Genomic DNA, 25,318 nt, shown 5'->3' with positions numbered 1-25,318 from the left:
CCCTAATATTCGCACGAATATCAAGCTCGTACGAGTACGTTCGCTCATCTCTAATGTTCACATATGCGAGTACCACAATAGTGTTGTATATGTATGCCAATTCTCGAATGATAAGTGAACTACCAAGTGATGGATTTTAAGCGGACTGAAAGACAACGATGAATGAACTACTAACGAAAAGTGCACAATGGGCGTGCATTTACACGTAACGATTATCGCTCACTTTCAACACTTTTAACAAATTTTGAGCAATAATAGTTGCATCTAAATGGGCCTTAACCCTAAATTCTTCTTTAAGTATATAAATATTAAAAAAATTAATACTGAAAGTGTTTGCCCTTTAATAAATAATGCAGGAAAAATTGTAGAGGGTGATCAGGAGAAAACAACTCTATTAAATAGTTTTTTCTTCAGTGTATTCACACAGGAAAATAATGAAAACTTAGATGAGATGCAGAGTGTTGAAGTAAACTTTCCACTAAATGTCAGCAGTGTAACCCAGGAAGAAGTGAAGGGCTGTTTTAAAAAGATTAGAATTAACAAATCGCTGAGTTCTGATAGAATACACCCCAGGGTTTTAAGAGAATTAAGTAATGTGATATACAGACCATTGTTTCTTATATTTAAATGCAGCGTCCGAGAAGCCGGCCCACAGCCTAGGAGACAGCGGGGTAGAGTTTGGACCTTGTCACAGGGCTCTACCATCTCCCACCCTGAGGGTAGCACAGGACTCATCCACGTCACCACTTGAGGAAACTTGCACAGGGGTAACCCAATACATGGTTAACCTTTAACAGCCTTTTCTCACGGGGGATGCTACCATTCCTTCCTCTGCTGTAAATCCGGATAATTAAATAAATGGTCCACATGCACACGGAACTGTTAGATAGCAGAGCTGGAAAAGGTCGGCAGTGCTCGTTTACTTGAGGGATTATTTACAGTCCAACAAAAGTTATAGCCTCATACCAGCAGCAAAATGGTGCAAAATCACAAAGAGATGCGACAGGGAGGAAACCATTGGATAGCAGAAGAAGCTACAGTCCTAGTTATCTGTAGGGTTCTGTTCCCGGTACAAACTCCTTTACACTCGCCAGCTCTCTACCGGTCGTCACTCACATTTGGCAGGCAGACACTCCACGCTGCTTGGTGGTTCCACTCTCTCTCTCCTCTCCTTAGTGGTTCAGGATACCACTGGCATCTCCTGGCTAAAGCAGGCCCAGGGAAAGCTGAAGATACCTTTCAGCCTCTTCCATTCCGGACCACACAGAACTGATGGTGTCTGTGTGGCTCACTTGCTGCTCCACAAAAACTCCTTACTTCTGCAAGTCCAGAACAGAAGACCTTGCACAACGCCTTGCAATCACATAAGAAACATGACCACGTGACAAACAAGATACATTTCTCAGACATTTCACATACCAGATAGTTAACCCATTCCATGCTGCAGCTGTGCAATTCACATCATTGTTCACTCAACATAAGACACTGACAACACATAGGCACGAGACAAATGCATGGATACATTATGGAGGGGTCCTGTTAATTCCGGGTCACTGCAATCCCACCTACTTGAAAACAGCCGATTCAGGCGCCTCTTCAAAACAGTATCTTTCTGGAGTGGAGCATTCCAGCGTGCTCGTGCCGCACAGGTCGTCTGTGCATGCGCAGACCAGCTGTGCGGCGAGAGCACGCTGGAGCGGGCCGTCCACGGGACCATAGAGGCAGACTGCGCAAGCGCGTCTATTCGAGCCAGGAGAAGGTTTCGGTCGGTGCCAGGGAGACGGGGACGCCAGCACAGGGGGGGGGACCCCCTGTAGGTAAGTTAATAACTTCTGTATGGCCAATATTTAATGCACGATGTATATTACAAAGTGCATGTATATGGCCATACAGAAGTGTTTAACTTTACTTTATTTTGCGGGACAACCCCTTTAATGGTAAAAAATATTTTTCCAAAAATGAAGCGCCAACAAATAATGATCCAATATATCGAATGAATAATAAAATCTATTCTTCTTCTAATGAATTTACGAACAAGAACTTTAAAGAAACATTAGCACTATTAGACCTACAAGATCTAGAACAGGAAAGCCACGGAAGTCATATGGAATTGAACCCTATTAACAGCATCAAATTTTCAATGCCCAATCCCACATTCTACCCTAAAACGTCAAGAGTAAAATGCATAGATGATTTCCAATTCGTCATGGATATCGGACAAAGGGGGGAAAGTAGTTATTTTGGGCACAGATTTATATTCAAAATTGGTCTATAATACATTAAATGACACCAAGATTTATAGGAAGATTGGCAGAAATCCCACATAAGACTGCATTGCACAGTTATCTAAATTGCTTAAAGAAGGAATAACGGCGGGAATATTAGATGAAAAAGAGGCTGCTTTTCTCTGTCCTGACAATCCATCGCTGGCTATTTTTCATGGACTTCCAAAAATCCATGAAGAAATCTTTTCTTCTCCCCTGCACCCCATTGTTGCAGGGATTGATTCAGCATGTGAGAGATTGAGCTCGTGGGTAGATCGATCCCTGCAACCTTTAGTACATAGAACTCCAGGATATTTCTTGGATAGTAAAAGTGTTATACAGCAAACACAGAATATTGTATGGAACTCAGAATATCGTTGGCTCTGATGTGATGTTAAAAACTTGTACTCGTGCATACCACACCATGTGGCCACTGAGGATAAATTTCATTTGAAGAAATACAGTAAATATACAGCACATTTGAAGGAGTTTATTTTGGAATGTGTAGAATTTCTTCTCAAACAAACCTTTTTTTTATGTTTGATGGTAATTATTTTTTAGTTTCAAAAGGATTTTATTAATGATTTTGCAGATTTATTTTTATAACAAACTGTTGTGCCACTTATGGCCCCTCGCAGGGTAATCTTACATGTTCAATCACATAAACATCATAACAAACAAATAAACAGACTTACAAACAAACATTGCCTTAATGACTTGTTGAAATTGATTTTATTGTACAAACAAGATTAGCTTAATAGTACTGTGTGTTCTACTTCCTGAGATGGTAATTACTTTTTACAGGTTTCAAGAGCCCCGATGGGCTCCAAATTTTCTCTGACGATCACCAATCTTGACGTGAGTTGGTGGGAGGAGTTATTCATTTTTTCATGCAATAATCACTTTTGTGGCCACATGGTGTGGTATGCTCGGTACATAGACAATGCCATCATCATATGGAATGATGACATACAGAAGGATTATGTTGAAGATGCCCTTGTAGAATTTGAGAAATACATCAACAGTAATGTATTTAACTTGCGTTTTATTAGTTCTCACCATAAAGAGGAGGTACCTTTCTTGGATTTGTCACTAAGGAGGAATGCTGACACACATAAGATAGAAACCTGTTTATTCAGAAAACCCACTTTGGGGAATACTATACTACATGCATCCAGTGCACATCCAAAGCATACGAGTTCACAAGAGCTAGAAGGGCTAGTTCTATAGAAAGCGAATTTACTACATCCATAAATTCAATATGCACAAGACTACAAGAACGGGGATGCAAAAAAAAAAAAAACACCTTAGATAAAGCTTTGAAATAAAAAAGGAAAGACATGAACGCCCAGATCTTTTGGATAATAAAAGTTTCAACACATGCTCAAAAAAAGAAAAACTAGTTTTTGCCACACCCTTCAGCAAAAATTTTCATAAAATCAGAAACTTGTTCTTGCAATTTCTACCTTTATTAAAGCAAGATGATACTCTCAGTAATATACTTGAAGAGGGAGTCCTTTGCGTAGAGAAGAAAAACAAAAACTAGGGGAATATTTTATCTTCCAGTTTATTTGAAACTCCAAAAAGAACCAATTTCAGTGGATAGATTTTAAGGGCATGCAACAAGGCATATAAAACAACCAACTTTGAGAATAGTGACAACACAAGAAATTTAACGATAAAAATGTAATTAACTGTGAATCCACGAACGCAGTCTATATTATTGCTTGCACCAAGTGCAACCTTAAATATGTTGGATGCAGCACTTGCAAATTAAAAATACGCATAATTGAACACTTGCGACATAAATGGCAATATATGTAGCTCAGGTGCGGTCAAGTATTTCGTGGAGGAACACAGAGGGAATGGGGATGATTTTTCCTTCTATGAAACTGAGAAAGTAAGGAGCATCAGGAAACTGAAAACTAGTCAAGAGCAGGTTTTAAAAAGGGAAACTTTCTGGATACTTATATTTTTGTAGTAATTTACAATATGTTGCATTTATCTATAGATATGGTTAAATATAAGGTTTCTCTCTTTCTAGGATAAGAGGGGTTAATATGATCTTGGAGCATTAAATGGATCAGGAAAGTAAGAGTTACTTATCAGCTGTTTTTTCTCTTTTTTTAATCATGTAGGTCTTTTAAGGAAGTGAAGTTCATTTTAGAAGTAAGGTAACCAAGGTCCTAGTTGGGACCGAAACGCGTCCGAATTTTACTCTGATATGTATAGCAATAATTAAATAAAGGCAAGAGATTCATTTTTTACTTTTTTCTTTTGGAACATACTTCTTATGAATTACTGCTGGAGACTGGGCAGTGAAGCTGCACATGTGAGGAAGCCTTGCCGAAGTTGAACTGAATGCTATGGGGAGTGTGGTGGTGAGCAATTATTTTTCTTTTTCTACTTTAAAAAAGAAAAATAGGTTGGACTGAATCCAAGATGCATTAGTATTGTCTTGGGGCACTTACATAACTCTTTTACCCAAAGACTAGAGAATACAGAATGAGAATGAATACAACTGCAGCTATACGAAAAATAGAAGAGGGTGACTGACAGCTTTAATGAAAAGAAGGTTTGGTACCGGATCACTCCAACCCAACAGACGGAGAGGAACATTTACACAACCTTAAAAAGACATTTTTTAAACTCTTATTTATTGGCATTTTCATGAGCAGACAGTAAGGGTAGCATAAAGTAATGATCTCATAACATACATTTCTTTAGCAGAAAAGTTGCAGTATTTTATCGTAATCCAATGCTTTTCATCTTTGTATCCTCTGTGTACAGAACTGTATCTAACTCATATATACATTTTCCATTTTTATTAGCCCCCTTCCCGGAACTTCCATAGTACTTAATAGCATTTAATTGAAATAAACATAAAACTCCTAACTATTAATTATTAACTAACCTGCAGTGTACCTTCCTAGCGATCGCTTCCCCTCCACGTCTAGTTATGTTACCTTTAAAATTCCCAACTGGTTGATATCATCTTGGCTATAATACCATGTTGTGTTGGTGAACTGGTTCATAGACTCCATGATTTAATTGGGACTAAGAAATTTCTCTATAAATTCCCTCCACTTTTTGAAAAATTTTGGGCCTTGGGAGCTCTCTGCAATGTGGTGGGGTTTCTCCCCTTCTAACTCTTTAGCTCCGAGCATCCTACCTTGGAGGGTCACTAGGGTGCCTAGGGAGTGGGTTGGAGCTGTGCCACTGCCTGTGAGTTGCTAAACAGACTGGTATGGATGGCACTCACTACCTATGTTGGTGCAGCTGCCTCTGCTAAACGTTGGTTGCATCCTCCAGAAAAAGTAGAGAGTTGGTCCACTGAGAAACGCCCCTATCACTCCCCTGCAGCATGCAACCTGGCAATCCCGCTGCAGAGGAGTGATAGGGGTGTTTCTCAGAGCCCCCCATTCTTCACATCTGAACCTCATAAGGCTAATAGCCTTTTAAATCAGGGTGGGGGTGTCACATGCACATATAAACAGTCCCTGTGTGTGCAAAAAAGTACAGTATTATGCACCAATACAATCAACCTTATTCACTGTTCAAATATGTTGCACTAAGGCAAGTGTATTTGCAAACACGCTCATCTGAAGCCACCCGTCTGGTTTACTTGCTCCAGATTTCAATGGTGACATTCACTTGAAGAAAGAGTGAGAAATCCAGGGACGGCGCTACCTTCTCGGCAACTGCTTTATCAGGATGACACTGCATTATGGTTATTGTGTTTGTGACACGTATGACAGAGAAGAATGTGAGGAATTATGTCCTGCAAGGTAATGGTGACCTTGCATCATAACCAGAACAACTGCTCGGATTCTTCAGGCCTTGCTTTATTCAATAACTTGCATGTCAGGTGCAATCTGAGTGTAATAATGTCCAATATACACCCAGCCTGATGTAACAGACCAGTAAGAATATATATATATATATATATATATATACTGTATATATATATATATATATATATATATATATATATATAGTGAAAGCCCTCACTGACTGACTCGTCACTAATTCTCTAACTTCCAATACAAACATGAAATTTGGCACGACCATTCTTTAGGTCCTACATAGGAAAAGTAAACGGGTCAGACTTGATTATTCAATGCTAAATGCAGAGGTAAGATACCACCTATGTTATGTAACTTCCAGCTGTTGTACAAACGTTACATTTGGCACAAGCATTCTATAGGTTGTAAATAGGAAAAGTAAACGGGTTGCAACTTGATTATTCAATTCTAATTGCAAAACTTAGCAACCCCCTATGTTATGTACCTAATCTAATTCTCTAACTCCCCGGTGTCAAACATATGTGAAATTTGGCACAACCATTGCTTAGGTACAAAATAGGAAAATTAAAGCGGTCGCAACTTGATTATTCAATTCTAAGTGCAAAAGAAAGTGAGCTCCATGTGATGTAACTGATAACACACATCTAAACCGCACAAACATGAAATTTGCCACGACCATTCTTTCCTAATAGGAAAAGTAAAGGGCTTGCAACTTCAATATTCAATTCTAAGCATAAAAAACTGTGAAAATCCACGATACACGAGATAGTTCTTTTCTTAGAAACCATAAAGCCTAGCTAAATGATTTCTATACTGAGGAAAATCTGTCTCCCCTCTATGTTTATATACTGAGGAGAATCTACCTCACCTCTACGTGTATATACTGAAGAGACTCTACCTCACCTCTATGTGTATATACTGAGGAGAATCTACCTCACCTCTATGTGCATATACTGAGGACACTCTGCCTCACTTCTATGTGTATATACTGAGGAGACTTTACCTCACCTCTATGTGTATATTCTGAGGAGACTCTACCTCACCTCTATGTGTTTATACTGAGGAGACTCTACATCACCTCTATGTGTATATACTGAGGGGAATCTGCCTCACCTCTATGTGTATATACTGAGGAGAATCTACCTCACCTCTATGTGCATATACTGAGGAGAATCTAAAGCTCCTCTGTGTTTATATACTGGGGAGAATCTAACTGAACTCTGTGTGTATATACTGAGGGAAATTTACCTCACCTCTATGTGCATATACTGAGGAGAATCTAGCACTTCTCATTGTTTATATACTGAGGAGAATCTAACTGTACTCTGTGTGCATATACTGCGCAGAATCTACCTCACCTCTATGTGTATATACTGAGGAGAATCTACCTTAGCCCTATGTGTATATACTGAAGAGACTCTACCTCACCTCTATGTGTATATGCTAAGGAGAACCCACCTCACCTCTATGTGTATATACTGAGGAGACTCTACCTCACCTCTACGTGCATATACTGAGGAGAATCTAAAGCTCCTCTGTGTTTATATACTGAGGAGAATCTACCTCACTTCTATGTGTATATACTAAGGGAAATTTACCTCACCTCTATGTGCATATACTGAGGAGAATCTAACGCTCCTCATTGCCTATATGCTGAGGAGAATCTAACTGTACTCTGTGTGCATATACTGAGGAGAATGTACCTCACCTCTATGTGTAAATACTGAGGAGAAACTACCTCAACTCTTTGTGTATACTGAGGAGACTTTACCTCACTTCTATGTGTATATTCTGAGGAGACTCTACCTCACCTCTATGTGTATATACTGAGAACTATCTAACTGACTTCTATGTGCATATACTGAAAGGATGTATAGTACATAAGGAAGCGGCCATGGACTGTTGGGATGGAGCATGCCTTTAAGGCTAAGAAGGGGCTGCAATCTCCAGTCTGGAGTTAAATTTGAATAAAAAGGGGCCACCCGCACGGACGATCCGCAGTTCAATATGCCCATAGACATTCATTGGGCATCCGCAGATAATTAAACACCAGAGGATGTGCTGCGGACCTCGCGGGAAAGCAGAAGTTTAAAAAAAAAAGTACTGTGAATGTGAGCGGCATGCCAGACACATCCACAGTAAAAAATAAAGAAGATCCAGCCTGGAAAGGAGAAAGCCCACATCAGTCCACAGAAGACCCGGACAGGTAAAAAAAATATCCTCTGTAGTGGGCAGGGTCATATCCTGCTGCGGGATCCCACGGGCATAAAATGACCTGTCCTTGGACATGAAATCTTAAGGTTAAAAAGTGAGAATGGAAGGGGTGGCACATCCTACAGAGACATTGGTACATGCAGCCTGAGGAAAATCTAAAGCTCCTCTATGTGTATACATATTTTATTCCTCGGTTCCTCTGAAGTAACCATGACTGCATAAAAATTTTCCGTGTGAACAACAGGTATTAGGGCAAAAACACAGGGGCTTATGCACAACCACGCTCGCCGCTACGGAGCATAGTTGTTCATGAACGGGTTTTTTTCCTCCTTCTCAGGCCATTCAAGCTCCATGCCTTGATGCAGGAGTTTAAAAAAAACAGCGAGAAGATTCTGCCCTATCTTTTCTGCATGTAGTATTAACTAAGTGGGGGAAAGATAGGGCAAGTCCTATCTTTTATAAGGCGAAATATTTACGACCGAGAAAAAAACAAGTGAAAACCAAACCATTGAAATCAATAGTTTTGTTTCGTCCTGTTATGTGGCTGTGATTATTGGGGCCACATAACGGGACTAAATGGCGCCCATGTGTTTAAGCCCTAATATGCAGTTCTAAAAGCGCATTGATTTCTATTAGGCCACTCCTGTTTGGGCCTATTGCAGCTATGTTTTTTGTCACGTACATTAGGGCGTCTTTTTTTGCATGTTCAAACCATGCGCAATAGCACATAAAAAACACAAACAAGACATGAATATGTCATCATTGATCCTGCCCACTTCAAATGGTCACATGTGCGGTGCCGAGCTATTGTACTGTGCTTCTTGTACTTTTTGGGTTTGCTGACCTTGGGGACATGACTTCTTCAGAAGAGGATGTTCTTTTACCTTGGTTAAAGAATTGTCCCGCAGAATTGGACAGCCATGTCAGATGTTGGGGAATGGGTCTAGAAGGAGGAGGTTCTGGGTTCATCCTCCGCATACGCAGCATGCACGTATGGGGCAATTCTATACTCTTTAAGCTGACTTGAGGTGCCATCCCGACAAGTTCATCACATTCTGTTGTTTGTCAGTCCAGCTGCTTTGGGAGGAGGTGCAATCTGGACTAACATACACTAACACCAACATGCATCGGTGTATATCAGCTGAAGAAAGACTCCTAGTCCCCTTACGGTAAATACATGGTCAGTTCTTTGCTTATAATCTCTCTGTACTATAAATGTCTTCTACACCAGTGGTCCCCAACCTTTTTGGCACCAGGGACCAGCTTCAAGCAAGACCATTTTTACAAGGCCCGGCAGGGTGGGGCGGGACATGAGTGGGGCTTTGGTTATATGGGGCGGGGTTAAAAGGGGGTTGGAGTTTAGTGCATACTTATTTAATTATGACATTTAGAATGTCCTGGCAGTACACACATAGGGCAGTGGGCAGTATATAATCTATCTCCCCTCCCCGCCCCCCCAGCACACACATAGGGCAGCATATAATTTATCTCCCCCCCAGCACACACATAGGGCAGTATATAATTTACTCCGCCCCCCCTAGCACACACATAGGGAAGCATATAATTTACTTTCCCCCCAGCACACACATAGGGCAGTAATAAGCAGCCCCCCCCACCAGTAATAAGCAGCCCACCCCTCCCAGTAATAAGCAGCCCCCCCAAGTAATAGGCAGCCCCCACCTCTCAGTAATAGGCAGCCCCCCCCTCAAAATAAGCAGCCCCCCCCCCCCCCAAAATAAGCAGACCTGGGATGTCTATCAGCAGTGCCCGTGGAATTGGATGGACATCACTGAGGGCATTGGACGGCAAACATATGCATGTTAAAAAGCAGCTGCACTTAGGGTCCCTGTATTTCAATTAGGAGCAGTGCTTCTTGGTAGTTCTGTTGGCAGTCACTGATAGTAACTATCGATTTCTGCTTGTGGAGATCAGAGTCTATGGAAGAGCTGTGGATGCTTGCATTTTCAGGGCTTCCAGAATGGGTCAGCGACTTTGTGCTGACCAGCTGTCCCTGCCAGAACGACGCGTTCTTCCCGGCTCTTCAGATCCACCTGTCCCATTTGTGATTCTGGCGAATGAGGCATTTGGCCTCGATAGGAAGCGGGTGTTTAATTACCAACTGTTGCGTGCCCGGTGTTTCGAGGAGTATGTCTTTAGGATTCTCACCAACAAGTAGAGTATTTTTCATTTAGCAGAGCAGGCTTCTGCTAAATCCTGACAACATGTGTGCGGTAATTAGAGCTTGCATGGTTCTGCATAATTTTTGCCGGGACAACGATGCTGGCTGGAATGCAGAAGAGACTGAAGCTGCAATGATCCCTTTAAAAGCTGGGGATGACCACTGGCTGCATCGTAGACCATCAGCATTTGCTCTCCGAGACAAGGAGCAGTTCCGTGGCAGATGGACTATGTGCAAGGAAGCAGATGAAATGATCTCTCCAAACAGCATCATTTTTTAAGCCGACTGTGCTTCCTTTTTTTTTTTGTTTATTTAAGGACTCAGAAGACCAAACAGAGGAGGAACAGAGGTGCTACAGGTAAGAGTTTCGGTACTGGTTCATCTTGCTTCCACCAGAAGTATGGGTGGAGACATGGGTTTAGCCGAGTTGAGATGCAGGGGACGGGTAGGAGACACCCACAGGTGCTGATTGGCTGAGTATCTGCTGTCCTCTCTGGAACCTGCCCACTGTCAGTGTGCTATTCAGTTCCCATCTTTCCTGCTGAGGATGCTGCAACTTTCCCAGCGGGGCTCTCCTCTCCACAAAGGTGGTGCAATAGTGGTTTCAGGTCCCACCAGTTCCAGCTCATTCCGGGGAAAGGTCATTACAAAAGCAAACACATCTCCAAAATTTTTTATACAGTTACATTTTCGTCTTCATTCACATCAGCTTTGGTGGCCCAGAGTTGGGTCCCTTCCAGCACTAAGTGTGTTTCTCCTTATATTTGTCTCATGCCATTGTTGAGAGTGGCGTATGGTGCAGTGTTGTCTGTATTAACACAAACAGGGCATGAAATAATGCATCACCTCTCGAACTGGGCGAAATCTCTTGGATTGCGTCATAGAGGCATCTAGTGGCGAACAAGCTCTACACAAGTGGGAAAAGAGGTCTCTACACACAAGTAATAGTTTTATAGGCCAAGTGTGGGATCACTTTTAGGGCCTCAGGTGACAAGACCGTTTATCTAATCGCACCACAACTCTAGCACTTTGCATATCTGCCTGAGATATAACTATATGCCAAGTTTTGCAGCAAAAAGATAACTATTTCTGGGGGCGGGATTTTATTTTACAAAGAGTGCATATAATTGTATAGTTATGAAGGAATTAGACAATACAGTAAGAGAGAAAGGCTTATAACCAATGTCGTGCCTTAACCCCTTCAGTGGCAGGTTTATTATTACCATGTCATGCCTCACAGGGCACGTTTTTTAACCCCTTAGAGACCAAGCCTCTTTGCACCTTAATGACCAGGCCAAATTTTGGAAATCTGACATGTGTCACTTTTACATGGAAAAACTCTGTAAAGGTTTTGCATATCCAAATGGTTCTGACATTGTTTTTTCGCCACATGTTGTACTTCATTTAGGTAGAAAAAATAGGCCAATTGAATTTGTGTATATTTATTAAAAGCGCCAAAATTGGGAAAATTTTGAAAAAATCGTCATTTTTTAACATTTCCAACTGCAATATCTCAAATATGTGCAAACATAACATAGAAATTTTTGATAAGATATATATTTCCATCTGTTTACTTTACTCTGGGCGCACATTGGAAAAACTTTTGTTTTTTTTTAACCTTTTAGGAGCCGTACAAATTTAACATTAATTATCAACATTTTGAGGAACACTTTATTTTCCGGCACCAAGCCAAGATTGCAAAGGCTCATAGGTGTCAGAATGATAGATACCCCGCACAAATGATCCCATTTTAAAAACTACACCCCTTAATGTATTCACTGAGGGGTGTAATGAGTATTTTGACACCACAGTTTTTTTTCAGGAATTAATGCAATTTAGACAAGAAAAATAAAATTTCATATTTTTGCAAATACGTAATTTTAAACACAGAAAATTAGGGTTTAAACCCCAAAACGCATACCCCTATTTGTGCTTTGTTCAGAAGCATACCCATTGTGGCCTTAATCGTCTGTCCGTATGCACAACGGGGCCCAAACCGAAAGGAGCAGCCGGTGGCTTTCAGATCAGACATTTTGCTTGAAGGCTTTTTTGGCCCCATTGCCCACTTGTAGACCCCTTGAGTGGCCAAAAGGCGGAGGACCCCCACAAATGACCTCATTTTGGAAACTGTGTACTGCGTATTTTGACCACACAGTTTTTGAATAAATCAAAGCAAAGCAGAAGAAAAAAATTACGATTTTTGTTTTTTATCAATTATGTCATTTTAAAAACATTTTTTTTTGGACAGCAGACATATGAATGAAGACTTTCACCCAAAAATGGATACCCCCGTTTTTCCCGTGTTTAGAAACATACCCATTGTGGCCCTAATATACTGTCTGTATGCACAACGGGGCCCTAACCGAAAGGAGCAACGGGTGGTTTTCAGAACAGACATTTTGCTTGAGGGTGATTTAGGCCCCATTGCCCACTTGTAGACCCCATTAAGCGGCCAAAACAATAGAGAAGGCCCACAAATAACCCCATTTAAAAACTATACCCCTTAACACATTAATTTAGGGGTATACTGTGTATTTTGACCCCACTGTTTTTTGAATGAATCGAAGCAAAGCAGAAGGAAAAAATTAAGATTTTGGTTTTTTTGGCAATTATGTCATTTTAAAAATAGTTTTTTTTGTACAGCATACATAGGAATAAAGACTTTCACCCCAAAATATATACCCCCATTTGTCGCGTGTTTAGAAGTATACACATTGTGGCCCTAATCTTCTGTCTGGATGCACAACGGGGCCAAACTGAACGAAGCGTCAAACTTTAACTGTCTTTTAACTTTTACGTCATCGCCATTATCCATTGGATAATGGCGATCCCGTGACTGAAGACCGCTCACCGCGGCCCCCTGTGACATCTCCAAGCTCCTGGAGCAAGGAGATTTTAAATTTCCTCCTGCCCTCCCCAGCTTCTGCGCTTGTGTCCGCCATTTTGGCGACGGGCGCATGCGCCAAAACTGGGGAAACATATGCGGATAAGGATCCCATCAGGGGACATCACCGGTGGCCTTGGTTAAGTAATTTCACCTCCCCTCACGGATCGGATCCCTAACAGGAGGTGAAAATTGAGCTTTTTTTTACTTTTACGTGATCGCCGTTACCCATTGGATAATGGCGATCACGTGACTGGGAAACGCGTACCATGGCATCCCATGAAATCTCCAGGCTCTTGGCTACATTTAGTAGCCAGGTACAGGGAGATTTTAAATTACCCTGCCAATCTGCGACGTGTGCGCAGAAGCCGGGCAAGGTCCACAGATAAATCTGGGGACCTTAGGTACCTAATCTCATCTAACCTCATGGATATGATCCATGAGGGAAGATGAAACAAACTTTTTTCTTTTTTTTTTCACACTTTTTCAACTTTTTTAAACTTTTCATGATCGCTGCTATCCATTGGATAGCAGCGATCATGTGACCAGGAACCGCATACAGCAGCTCCCGGTGACAGCTCCCTGCTCTCGGCTACTCATACTAGCCGGGAGCAGGGAGTTTTTAAATTTCCCGGGCGTCCCGGCTCTCTGCGCATGCGCGTGACGTAATGCGTCTGGCACGCATACGCAGACGTCAGCGGCAGGGCCGGGGAGAATGAACAAGACGCCAGACGGCGCAGAGGACGGGGGGGGGGTGAGTATTCTCAGCTCCCCTTACGGATCCGATCCGTAAGGGGAGCTGAAATCTTAACTTTTTACAACTTTTCATTAACTTTAATGCGATCGCCAGTATCCGGTGGATACCGGCGATCGCGTGACCGGGGGTGGGGTCCCGCGGCCCAGGATGACAGCTCCATGCTGTCGGCTACCTCCGGCAATCGGCAGCATGGAGCTGTCACGTCCTGAGCCTGCAGGGCTGTCATTCCCAGAGGGGGCATGTTTTTACGTCCTCTGGGAATTAAGCCCAGCAGGCCAGGATGTAAAAAGGCAATGGCCTGGTAACTAAGGGGTTAAATAAGAGGCAACAATGCAATTTAATCTCGCAAGTATTTATTAAGGAATGCAACAATCACATTGCAACATTTTTTTGTAATGAAAGAATACATTATAACAATTTTGGAAAATAATTTCCAAATTTTGGAGGAAGTAGATTTTGTGGTCTTTAACCCTAAAGTGGTTAAAGAAAACATTTCAATTTCCTAACAAAAAACTTGTTTTTTGCTACAACTATACATAATGCTGAGCTCATTCTCTTCTCCATTGAGGAGCTCATCGGACTGGATTAGTTTCTGGACAGGAATGATAATTTTAGTTTAGGGTCTGTTTTTGTTTTGTTCTTGCAAAATAAGCCTTTCAGACTGACTGCTGTCACACTATAGAAAGTGAAAAGAAGACAAAGGTAGTGGTTTCAGGTCCCACCAGTTCCAGCTCATTCAGGGGAAAGGTCATTACTAGAGATGAGCGAGCACCAAAATGCTCGGGTGCTCGTTACTCGAGTCGCACTTCCTGCGATGCTCGAGGGTTCGTTTCGAGTAACAAACCCCATTGAAGTCAATGGGCGACTCGAGCATTTTTGTATATCGCCAATGCTCGCTAAGGTTTTCATTTGTGAAAATCTGGGAAATTCAAGAAAGTGATGGGAACGACACAGAAACGGATAGGGCAGGCGAGGGGCTACATGTTGGGCTGCATCTCAAGTTCCCAGGTCCCACTATTAAGCCCCAATAGCGGCAAGAGTGGGCCCCCCCCCCCAACAATTTTTACTTCTGAAAAACCCTCATTAGCAAGGCATACCTTAGCTAAGCACCACACTACCTCCAACAAAGCACAATCACTGCCTGCATGACACTCCGCTGCCACTTCTCCTGGGGTACATGCTGCCCAAACCCCCCCCCCCCCGCCCCGCACGACCCAGTGTCCACAGCGCACACCAAAGTGTCCCTGCGCAGCCTTCAGTTGCCCTCATGCCACACGCTGGCCTCATAGCCACACCACCTTCATGTCTATTTATAAGTGCGTCTGCCATGAGGAGGAACCGGAGGCACACACTGCAGAAGGTTGGCAGGGCCAGGCAGCGACCCTCTTTAAAAGGGGCGGGGCGATAGCCCACAATGCTGTACAGAGGCAATGAGAACTCCAATCCTGTGCCACCTCCGTCAAGAGCTGCAAACGTGGGCATAGCAATGGGGAATCCATGTGCCACACAGTATTCATTCTGTCAAGGTGTCGCATAGCTCAATCCACACTGCAAGGGGAAAGCCGTCAGCGCTCTGCCCCCTACCCAAGTCAGTCAGTGCCTTTGTGCCAGACAGGTCAAACACCGCAATGGGAACTAAGTTTGCACCAACAGCATAGGTGGGTCCTAGGAAACCCAAGACATGAACAAAAAATTGATCTGAGCGGCCAAACATGGCAGACTTGCACCGCACCCACGGCATAGGCCTCGGCCCACAGATTCAGCAATCCTAGGCTGGAAGCGGACTTTCATTGCACCCAGGACATAGGCCTCTGTACAAACCCTCAGCAATTGCGTGCCTACAGCGGACTCCAATACTAGCGTAGCTGTGCACGTCTCAGCGCTGTATTGCTCCTGTAGTTTGTCCCAATGCAGTGCCCCGGATAGTAGAGCTAACGTCATATTAAATACAGGTGGGCTTCGGCCCAAACTGCATGCCCCAGTCTGACTGGGGTTTTTAATACATAGACACTGGCAGGTACAAATCCGTAATGTGAAGTCCCTGTGGACCCACAGCATGGGTGGCTCCCAGGAAGCCACCGGCATTATATAAATAAATCCCATTGCATTGCCCAGCATGGCTGAGGTAACGCCAGATTAAACGCAGGTGGGCTTCGGCCCACACTGCATGCCCCAGTCTGACTGGGTTTTTTTTATAAGTAGACACAGGCAGGTACAACTCCCTAATGTGAAGTCCGTGTTGACCCAAAGCATGGGTGACTCCCTGGAACCCACCGGCGGTACATAAACAAATCCCATTGCAGTGCCCAGCACAGCTGAGGTAACGTCAGATTAAATGCAGGTGGGCTTCGGCCCACACTGCATGCCCCAGTCTGACTGGGGTTTTTAATACATAGACACTGGCAGGTACAAATCCGTAATGTGAAGTCCCTGTGGACCCACAGCATGGGTGGCTCCCTGGAACCCATCGGCGGTACATAAATGCATCCCATTGCAGTGCCCTGCTCAGCAGAGCTAACGTCACATACAATACAGGTGGGCTTCGGCTCACAGTGCATGCCCCAGTCAGACTGGTAATATGTACCTTAACAGTAACCGCGTTGGTGGGAATGTGGTCGCGACTGCGGACCTAGTAGCGCGGTTTTATTTAGTTGGTTTTCGGAATGTGGCCATGATTAAGTGGGCCGTGGCAGGGGGATGGTGGGGGGGGCTCTCTTGTTGTGTCGTTAAAGGTGAAATTCTTGGACTTCCACCAGACGGACCAATGCAAAGGTATTTGCCAAGAATGTTTTCATTGTTGGAGGAGGAGGGGGATGTTTTTGAGCCACTACGTGTCCTCTCCACGTGTCCATGGTTATATGCACCTTAACAGTAACCGCGTTGGTGGGAAATGGCCTCGCCGCCATCATGTCTTTGGGAAGCCTCCGTTTCCACACCCCAGTGACATAGCATTAGCAGCGGTATAGGCAGAGCCCAGAATTAGTAACATTTCAGCGGTAGCATTAGGGACAGGCCCCAGTAACATATCACTAGCAGCAGTATAGGGGGAGCACAGTATTAGTTCCATTTTAGTAGTAGTAGCAGTCAAGACAGGCCCCAGTAACATATCACTAGCAGCAGTATAGGGGGAGCACAGTATTAGTTCCATTTCAGTAATAGTAGCAGTCAAGACAGGCCCCAGTAACAATTCCGAAGCAGCAGTATAGGGGGAGCACAGTCTTAGTTCCATTTCAGTAGTAGTAGCAGTCTGGACAGGCCCCAGTAACAATTCTGAAGCAGCAGTATAGGGGGAGCACAGTATTAGTTCTGCTTCAGTAGTAGTAGCAGTCAAGACAGGCCCCAGTAACATATAACTAGCAGCAGTATAGGGGGAGCACAGTATTAGTTCCATTTCAGTAATAGTAGCAGTCAAGACAGGCCCCAGTAACAATTCCGAAGCAGCAGTATAGGGGCAGCACAGTCTTAGTTCCATTTCAGTAGTAGTAGCAGTCAAGACAGGCCCCAGTAACAATTCCGAAGCAGCAGTATAGGAGGAGCACAGTCTTAGTTCCATTTCAGTAGTAGTAGCAGTCAAGACAGGCCCCAGTAACAATTTCGAAGCAGCAGTATAGGGGGAGCACAGTCTTAGTTCCATTTCAGTAGAAGTAGCAGTCAAGCCAGGCCACAGTAACATTCCCATTGCAGTAGTTTAGGGAGCTAACAGTCTCTTTCACATTTCAGTAGTTGCAGTATTGACAAGGCCCCAGTTACATTTATGTAGCAAAAGTGTAGGCCAACCCCACACACCTTGCTGTACCATGAGTGCAGGCGAAGCCCATAAAAATTACTAGGACTACACTGTAGGCGATGGCCTCAAAAAATTGGTGTACCAACAGTACTAATGTACCTCAGAAAAATTGCCCATGCCCAACCAAGAGGGCAGGTGAAACCCATTAATCGATTTGGTTACTGTGGCTTAATTTGTAACCAGGCCTGGAGGCAGCCCAGTTAAAATAAAAATTGGTTCAGGTGCAAGTTTCAACGCTTTAATGAGAATTGAAACGTAAAAACATTATTTACAAAAGTAATATGATTGAGCCTTGTGGGCCTAAGAAAAATTGCCCGTTCGGCGCGATTACGTGAGGTTTCAGGAGGAGGAGGATGAATATAATACACAGATTGAGGAAGCTAAAAGGTCCCCGTTTTTTATGGTGATAGAGAACGATGCTTCCATCCGCGGGTGCAGCCTACGTATTGTTTAGGTACCGCTGCTGTCCGCTGGTGGAGAAGAGAAGTCTGGGGAAATCCAGGCTTTGTTCATCTTTATGAGTGTAAGCCTGTCGGCACTGTCAGTTGACAGGCGGGTACGCTTATCTGTGATGATTCCCCCAGCCGCACTAAACACCCTCTCTGACAAGACGCTAGCCGCAGGGCAAGCAAGCACCTCCAGGGCATACAGCGCGAGTTCAGGCCACGTGTCCAGCTTCAACACCCAGTAATTGTAGGGAGCAGAGGCGTCACGGAGGATGGTCATGCAATCGGCTACGTACTCCCTCACCATCCTTTTACAGTGCTCCCGCCGACTCAGCCTTGACTGGGGAGCGGTGACACAGTCTTGCTGGGGAGCCATAAAGCTGGCAAAGGCCTTGGAGAGTGTTCCCCTGCCTGCGCTGTACATGCTGCCTGATCTCCGCGCCTCCCCTGCTACCTGGCCCTCGGAACTGCGCCTTCTGCCACTAGCGCTGTCAGATGGGAATTTTACCATCAGTTTGTCCACCGGGGTCCTGTGGTATAGCATCACTCTCGAACCCCTTTCCTCTTCGGGTATGAGAGTGGAAAGGTTCTCCTTATACCGTGGGTCGAGCAGTGTGTACACCCAGTAATCCGTAGTGGCCAGAATGCGTGTAACGCGAGGGTCACGAGAAAGGCATCCTAACATGAAGTCTGCCATGTGTGCCAGGGTACCTGTATGCAACACATGGCTGTCCTCACTAGGAAGATCACTTTCAGGATCCTCCTCCTCAGGCCATACATGCTGAAAGGATGACAGGCAAGCAGCATGGGTACCCTCAGCAGTGGGCCAAGCTGTCTCTTCCCCCTCCTCCTCATGCTCCTCGCCCTCCTCCTCCAAAACGCGCTGAGATACAGACATGAGGGTGCTCTGACTATCCAGCGACATACTGTCTTCCCCCGCCTCCATTTCCGAGCGCAAAGCGTCTGCCTTTATGCTTTGCAGGGAACTTCTCAAGAGGCATAGCAGAGGAATGGTGCCGATAATGATTGCAGCATCGCCGCTCACCATCTGGGTAGACTCCTCAAAGTTTCCAAGGACCTGGCAGATGTCTGCCAACCAGGCCCACTCTTCTGTAAATAATTGAGGAGGCTGACTCCCACTACGCCGCCCATGTTGGAGTTGGTATTCCACTATAGCTCTACGCTGCTCATAGAGCCTGGCCAACATGTGGAGTGTAGAGTTCCACCGTGTGGGCACGTTGCACAGCAGTCGGTGCACTGGCAGATTAAACCGATGTTGCAGGGTCCGTAGGGTGGCAGCGTCTGTGTTGGACTTGCGGAAATGTGCGCTGAGGCGGCGCACCTTTCCGAGCAGGTCTGACAAGCATGGGTAGCTTTTCAGAAAGCGCTGAACCACCAAATTAAAGACGTAAGCCAGGCATGGCACGTGCGTGAGGCTGCCGAGCTGCAGAGCCGCCACCAGGTTACGGCCGTTGTCACACACGACCATGCCCGGTTGGAGGCTCAGCGGCGCAAGCTAGCGGTCGGTCTGCTCTGTCAGACCCTGCAACAGTTCGTGGGCTGTGTGCCTCTTCTCCTAAGCTGAGTAGTTTCAGCACGGCCTGCTGACGCTTGCCCACCGCTGTGCTGCCGTGCCGCGCGACACCGACTGCTGGCGACGTGCTGCTGCTGACACATCTTGATTGCGAGACAGAGGTTGCGTAGGAGGAGGAGGGTGGTTTAGTGGAGGAAGCATACACCGCCGCAGATACCACCACCGAGCTGGGGCCCGCAATTCTGGGGGTGGGTAGGACGTGAGCGGTCCCAGGCTCTGACTCTGTCCCAGCCTCCACTAAATTCACCCAATGTGCCGTCAGGGAGATATAGTGGCCCTGCCCGCCTGTGCTTGTCCACGTGTCCGTTGTTAAGTGGACCTTGGCAGTAACCGCGTTGGTGAGGGCGCGTACAATATGCGGGAGACGTGGTCGTGCAGGGCTGGGACGGCACATCGAGAAAAGTAGTGGCGACTGGGAACTGAGTAGCGCGGGGCCGCCGCCGCCATCATACCTTTGAAAGCCTCCGTTTCCACAACCCTATACGGCAGCATCTCCAGGCTGATAAATTTGGCTATGTGCACGTTTAACGCTTGAGCGTGCGGGTGCGTGGCGGCGTACTTGCGCTTGCGCTCCAACACTTGCGCTAGCGACGGCTGGACGGTGCGCTGACAGAAATTGGTGGATGGGGCCGAGCACAGCGGAGGTGAGGGTGTGGGTGCAGGCCAGGAGACGGTAGTGCCTGTGTCCTGAGAGGGGGGTTGGATCTCAGTGGCAGGTTGGGGCACAGGGGGAGAGGCAGCGGTGCAAACCGGAGGCGGTGAACGGCCTTCGTCCCACCTTGTGGGGTGCTTGGCCATCATATGTCTGCGCATGCTGGTGGTGGTGAGGCTGGTGGTGGTGGCTCCCCGGCTGATCTTGGCGTGACACAGGTTGCACACCACTGTTCGTCGGTCGTCTGCACTCTCAGTGAAAAACTGCCAAACCTTTGAGCACCTCGGCTTCTGCAGGGTGGCATGGCGCGAGGGGGCGCTTTGGGAAACAGTTGGTGGATTATTCGGTGTGGCCCTGGCCTCTACCCCTGGCCACCGCACTGCCTCTTCCAACCTGCCCTGCTGCTGCCCTTGCCTCCCCCTCTGAAGACCTGTCCTCAGTAGGCATAGCAAACCAGGTGGGGTCAGTCACCTCATCGTCCTGCTGCTCTTCCTCCGAATCCTCTGTGCACTCCCCTCTCGGACTTACTGCCCTTACTACTAACTCACTGATAGACAACTGTGTCTCACCGTCATCGTCCTCCTCACCCACTGAAAGCTCTTGAGACAGTTGCCGGAAGTCCCCAGCCTCATCCCCCGGACCCCGGGAACTTTCCAAAGGTTGGGCATCGGTCACGACAAACTCCTCCGGTGGGAGAGGAACCATTGCTGGCCATTCTGGGCAGGGGCCCGGGAACAGTTCCTGGGAGTCTGCCTGCTCCTCAGAATGTGTCATTGTAATGGAGTGAGGAGGCTGGGAGGAAGGAGGAGCAGCAGCCAGAGGATTCAGAGTTGCAGCAGTGGACGGCGCAGAACTCTGGGTGGTCGATAGATTGCTGGATGCACTTTCTGCCATCCATGACAGGACCTGCTCACACTGCTCATTTTCTAATAAAGGTCTACCGCGTGGACCCATTAATTGTGAGATGAATGTGGGGACGCCAGAAACGTGCCTCTCTCCTAATCCCGCAGTCGGCTGCGATACACCTGGATCAGGAACTCGGCTTGTGCTCACACCCTGACTTGGGCCTCCGCGTCCTCGGCCGCGTCCACGTCCCCTAGGCCTACCCCTACCCCTAAGCATGGTGTATTACCAGTAGTGCAGAAACAGAACGCTGTAATTAAATGTGCCGCTTATTGGCCTGTGGTTGGAGGCTGACTTCGCTTACGGAACGCACAGCAGAGGCAGAAAAGAATTTTGCGCAAGCCTGCTGTAACACTTAGTTGGCTGCGTATGAATTAGGACAACTACCCCCAGCAGAGACCCAGTACACTTGTGGACAGGAATACAGCGGTGGTGTAAGAGGCAACACAGAGGCAGAAAAGAATTTTGCGCAAGCCTGCTGTAACACTTAGCTGGCTGCATATGAATTAGGACAACTACCCCCAGCAGAGACCCAGTACACTTGTGGACAGGAATACAGCGGTGATGTAAGAGGCAACACAGAGGCAGAAAAGAATTTTGCGCAAGCCGGCTGTAACACTTAGCTGACTGCGTATGAATTAGGACTACTACCCCCAGCAGAGACCCAGTACACTGAGGACGGTCACAGGCAGCCCAAATAGATTTTTTTTCCCAAATATTTTTGGAAAGGCCCACTGCCCATATACACTAAATATGTCTTCTGTCCCTGCCTCACCACTACTGGCCCTGGACAATGTAAAATTACTGCAGGACGCAATGCTCTGCACGGCCGATATACCAAAAAAAAAAAAATGTGCAACACTGCAAAAAGCAGCCTCCACACTACTGCACACGGTTAGATGTGGCCCTAAGAAGGACCGTTGGGGTTCCTGAAGCCTAAAATAACTCCTAACACTCTCCCTCTAGCAATAGGTTGTAATGCCTTCCCTGTCTTTCTATTGGCCAGAAAAGCGCGCTAACGTCTCAGAGATGAAAGTGAAAGTAACTCGAACATCGCGTGGTACTCGTCTCGAGTAACGAGCATCTCGAACACGCTAATACACGAACGAGTATCAAGCTCGGACGAGTACGTTCGCTCATCTCTATACACAGCATAATCTATATTTGCCATTTTTTCAGGCATTTTCCCCTTAGGCTTTTCAATACGAAAAAAATGAAAAAATGTATGGGTGTATAAAAAAAATACACCACCCAAAAGATGCTTGTAAAATACAACTTGTAAAAGTTCCGTATTCAAGTGAATGAGGCTGAAGAGGAGCGATATTAGATGCCACACGGACAAACTGATGCAGCCGGTTCCCTGATAGAAAGAAAAAGCAAACCCTTTTCTAATATACTCGTACTTGAGGGGGTTTTCCAAGTTTAAATCAGTGGTGGCAGTGGGGGTGACAAACTATATGAGAAAAAAAAAACACACACATACATGCTCACTTCCCACAGCAACGCTACTCCCTCGCAGCTGCTCCAGTCTTCTATTTACTTCGGCAGCAGCAGTCACGTGGGTTGTGACCGCTGCAGCCAATGAGAAGGCGGACAGGGACATTATCAGTGACATCCTATAAACCATTAGAATTGTACATGACAGGTTTACAGAATGTCACTGGGTCTTCTCACCCTGTGATGTCATCTGTCAGATGCCACAGAAGCAGTGATCTGGCACCATGGTAAGAATATTGTTTTTATAGAGTTTTGAGAATGGGGAGCACAAAACTGTATAAAATCAATAGCTTAGAAATCCCCTTTAAGAATATTAGTAGAGTATAATTATTACACACTGTATGATACGATAGCATATCACTAAGATGTGCCATCACTTCTTAATCGGTGGCGGTCAGACTGCCAGCACCCCACCTATTCTCAGAATAAAGGAGCTACAGCTATCAGCCGCCCTCTGTGCAGGAAACTACAAAACACAACATCATTCACTTCAATGGAACTGCGTTGCAGTTTCCTGCACAGCAGGTGACCTGGGTGAAGAATTGCCCGGATAGTTTTGGGCAGTGCTTTCCAGAGGACTGGTGCTACTCTGGAGAAGTCTTGGAGGTGGAAATGAGAAGTTCGAGTTAAAGGGGCACTTAATCTGATTCATGAGCCAAGGGTGCGGGCTGGGTGATAGATTGAGATGTGGGATGCCTGTGCTGTGGAGAGCTTTATTGATGAAGTAAGTGAGTTTGAATTGAATTCTATATTTGATTGGCAGCTAGAGATGAGCGAGCGTACTCATCCAAGCTTGATACTCGTTCGAGTATTATGGTGTTCGAGATGCTCGTTACTCAAGACGAGTACCACGCGATGTTCGAGTTACTTTCACTTTCATCTCTGAGACATTAGCGCGCTTTTCTGGCCAATAGAAAGACAGGGAAGGCATTACAACTTCCCCCTGCGACGTACAAGCCCTATACCACCCCCCTGCAGTGAGTGGCTGGCGAGATCAGGTGTCACCCGAGTATTAAAATCTGCCTGCCCGCGGCTCGCCACAGATGCATTCTGACATAGTTTGGGGAAAGTGCTGTTGATGCCGGAGCTGCTATAGGGAGAGCGTTAGGAGTGATTTTAGGCTTCAAGAACCCCAACGGTCCTTCTTAGGCCATAGAAATCGCAGATCGCACCTATCTGCGATTCCTGTTCTCTTCTCTATATGCGCTCAATGGGGCCGGCGGCAGCAGCGCCGACCCCATTGAGAACATATAGAAGACAAATCATTCTTCAAGCCCTGCGTCCAGAAAGCAATGCTCTGCCGGGTACCAGGAGGGAGCGACATCCTGCAGCAGCGCCGCAGAACGCCGGGGGAAGTGAGTAATGATTTTTATTTTTTGCTCCGCTGTATTCCCGGCGTATAAGGTGACAGTTGGGGGGTCGTCTTATACGCCCCGTCGCCTTATACGCTGGTATATACGGTATATTTTTTTTATTTTTACACATTTCTGGATGAATTGCAGGGCAGGGCTTCTATATTTAAGCCCTTCCCGACAATTCATCCCGCGCACGCCGGCAGCCCATTGCTTTCAGTGGAACCTGCTGTATTGCCGGCTCCATTGAATTCAATGGGCTAACATCGTTCATCTCTGCCACAGCTGTTACTGCTGTGGCAGAGGAGAACGATCTTTATGCTGACAGTGCGGGGGGGGGGGGGGGCACTCTTGCCGCTATTGTGGCTTAATAGTGGGACCTGGGAACTTGAGATGAAGCTCAACATGTAGCCCCTCGCCTGCCCTATCCGTTGCTGTGTCGTTCCCATCACTTTCTTGAATTTCCCAGATTTTCACAAATGAAAACCTTAGCGAGCATCGGCGATATACAAAAATGCTCGGGTCGCCCATTGACTTCAATGGGGTTCGTTACTCGAAACGAACCCTCGAGCATCGCGATAATTCCATCCCGAGTAACGAGCACCCGAGCATTTTGGTGCTCGCTCATCTCTATTGGCAGCCAATGCAATGACTGGCACAGGGCAGAGGCATCTGTGTAGCAGAAGTTGAGCCTGTCTGCTGCTTTCAGGATGGATTAGAGAGTGGAGAGTCTGGTGAGGGGGGGGGGGTCAGTAGCGAGTTGCAGTAATTGAGCTGAGAGTGGATAAGGGCAACAGTGAGCATATTTAGTGTGTCCATGGTGAGAAAGGGGCAGATTCTTGCGATGTTCTTGATGTGCAAGTGACACGTTCAGGCGAGAGATTGGAGGATAAGCCATCAATAGCAGATTGGCAGGGTCTCACTGCTCGGGTATTTGCCGGGCTGCTGCACTCGGGCATGGAGCTGATTTCTGCTTGATGCGA

At 45.9% G+C, this 25,318-nt stretch overlaps 1 long non-coding RNA gene across 2 annotated transcripts in view; it reads left to right on the top strand.

Annotated features, from left to right (window-relative positions):
* The window catches only part of LOC136620891 (uncharacterized), a 37,966-nt gene extending 32,815 nt beyond the window's left edge, over positions 1–5,151 (top strand). For both annotated transcript variants that reach the window (XR_010791186.1, XR_010791185.1), the window contains exons 3-4: positions 4,403–4,645; positions 4,755–5,151. This is a non-coding gene — a long non-coding RNA (uncharacterized lncRNA). The remainder of the gene's footprint in view (positions 1–4,402; positions 4,646–4,754) is intronic.
* The last annotated feature ends 20,167 nt before the right edge of the window (positions 5,152–25,318 follow it).

The sequence above is a fragment of the Eleutherodactylus coqui genome, chromosome 3, assembly GCF_035609145.1.
Source record: "Eleutherodactylus coqui strain aEleCoq1 chromosome 3, aEleCoq1.hap1, whole genome shotgun sequence".
In the NCBI taxonomy this organism is placed as follows: Eukaryota; Metazoa; Chordata; class Amphibia; order Anura; family Eleutherodactylidae; genus Eleutherodactylus; species Eleutherodactylus coqui.
The sequence above is the reverse complement of the archived record's forward strand: the minus strand, read 5'-3'. Positions and strand labels throughout refer to the sequence as shown.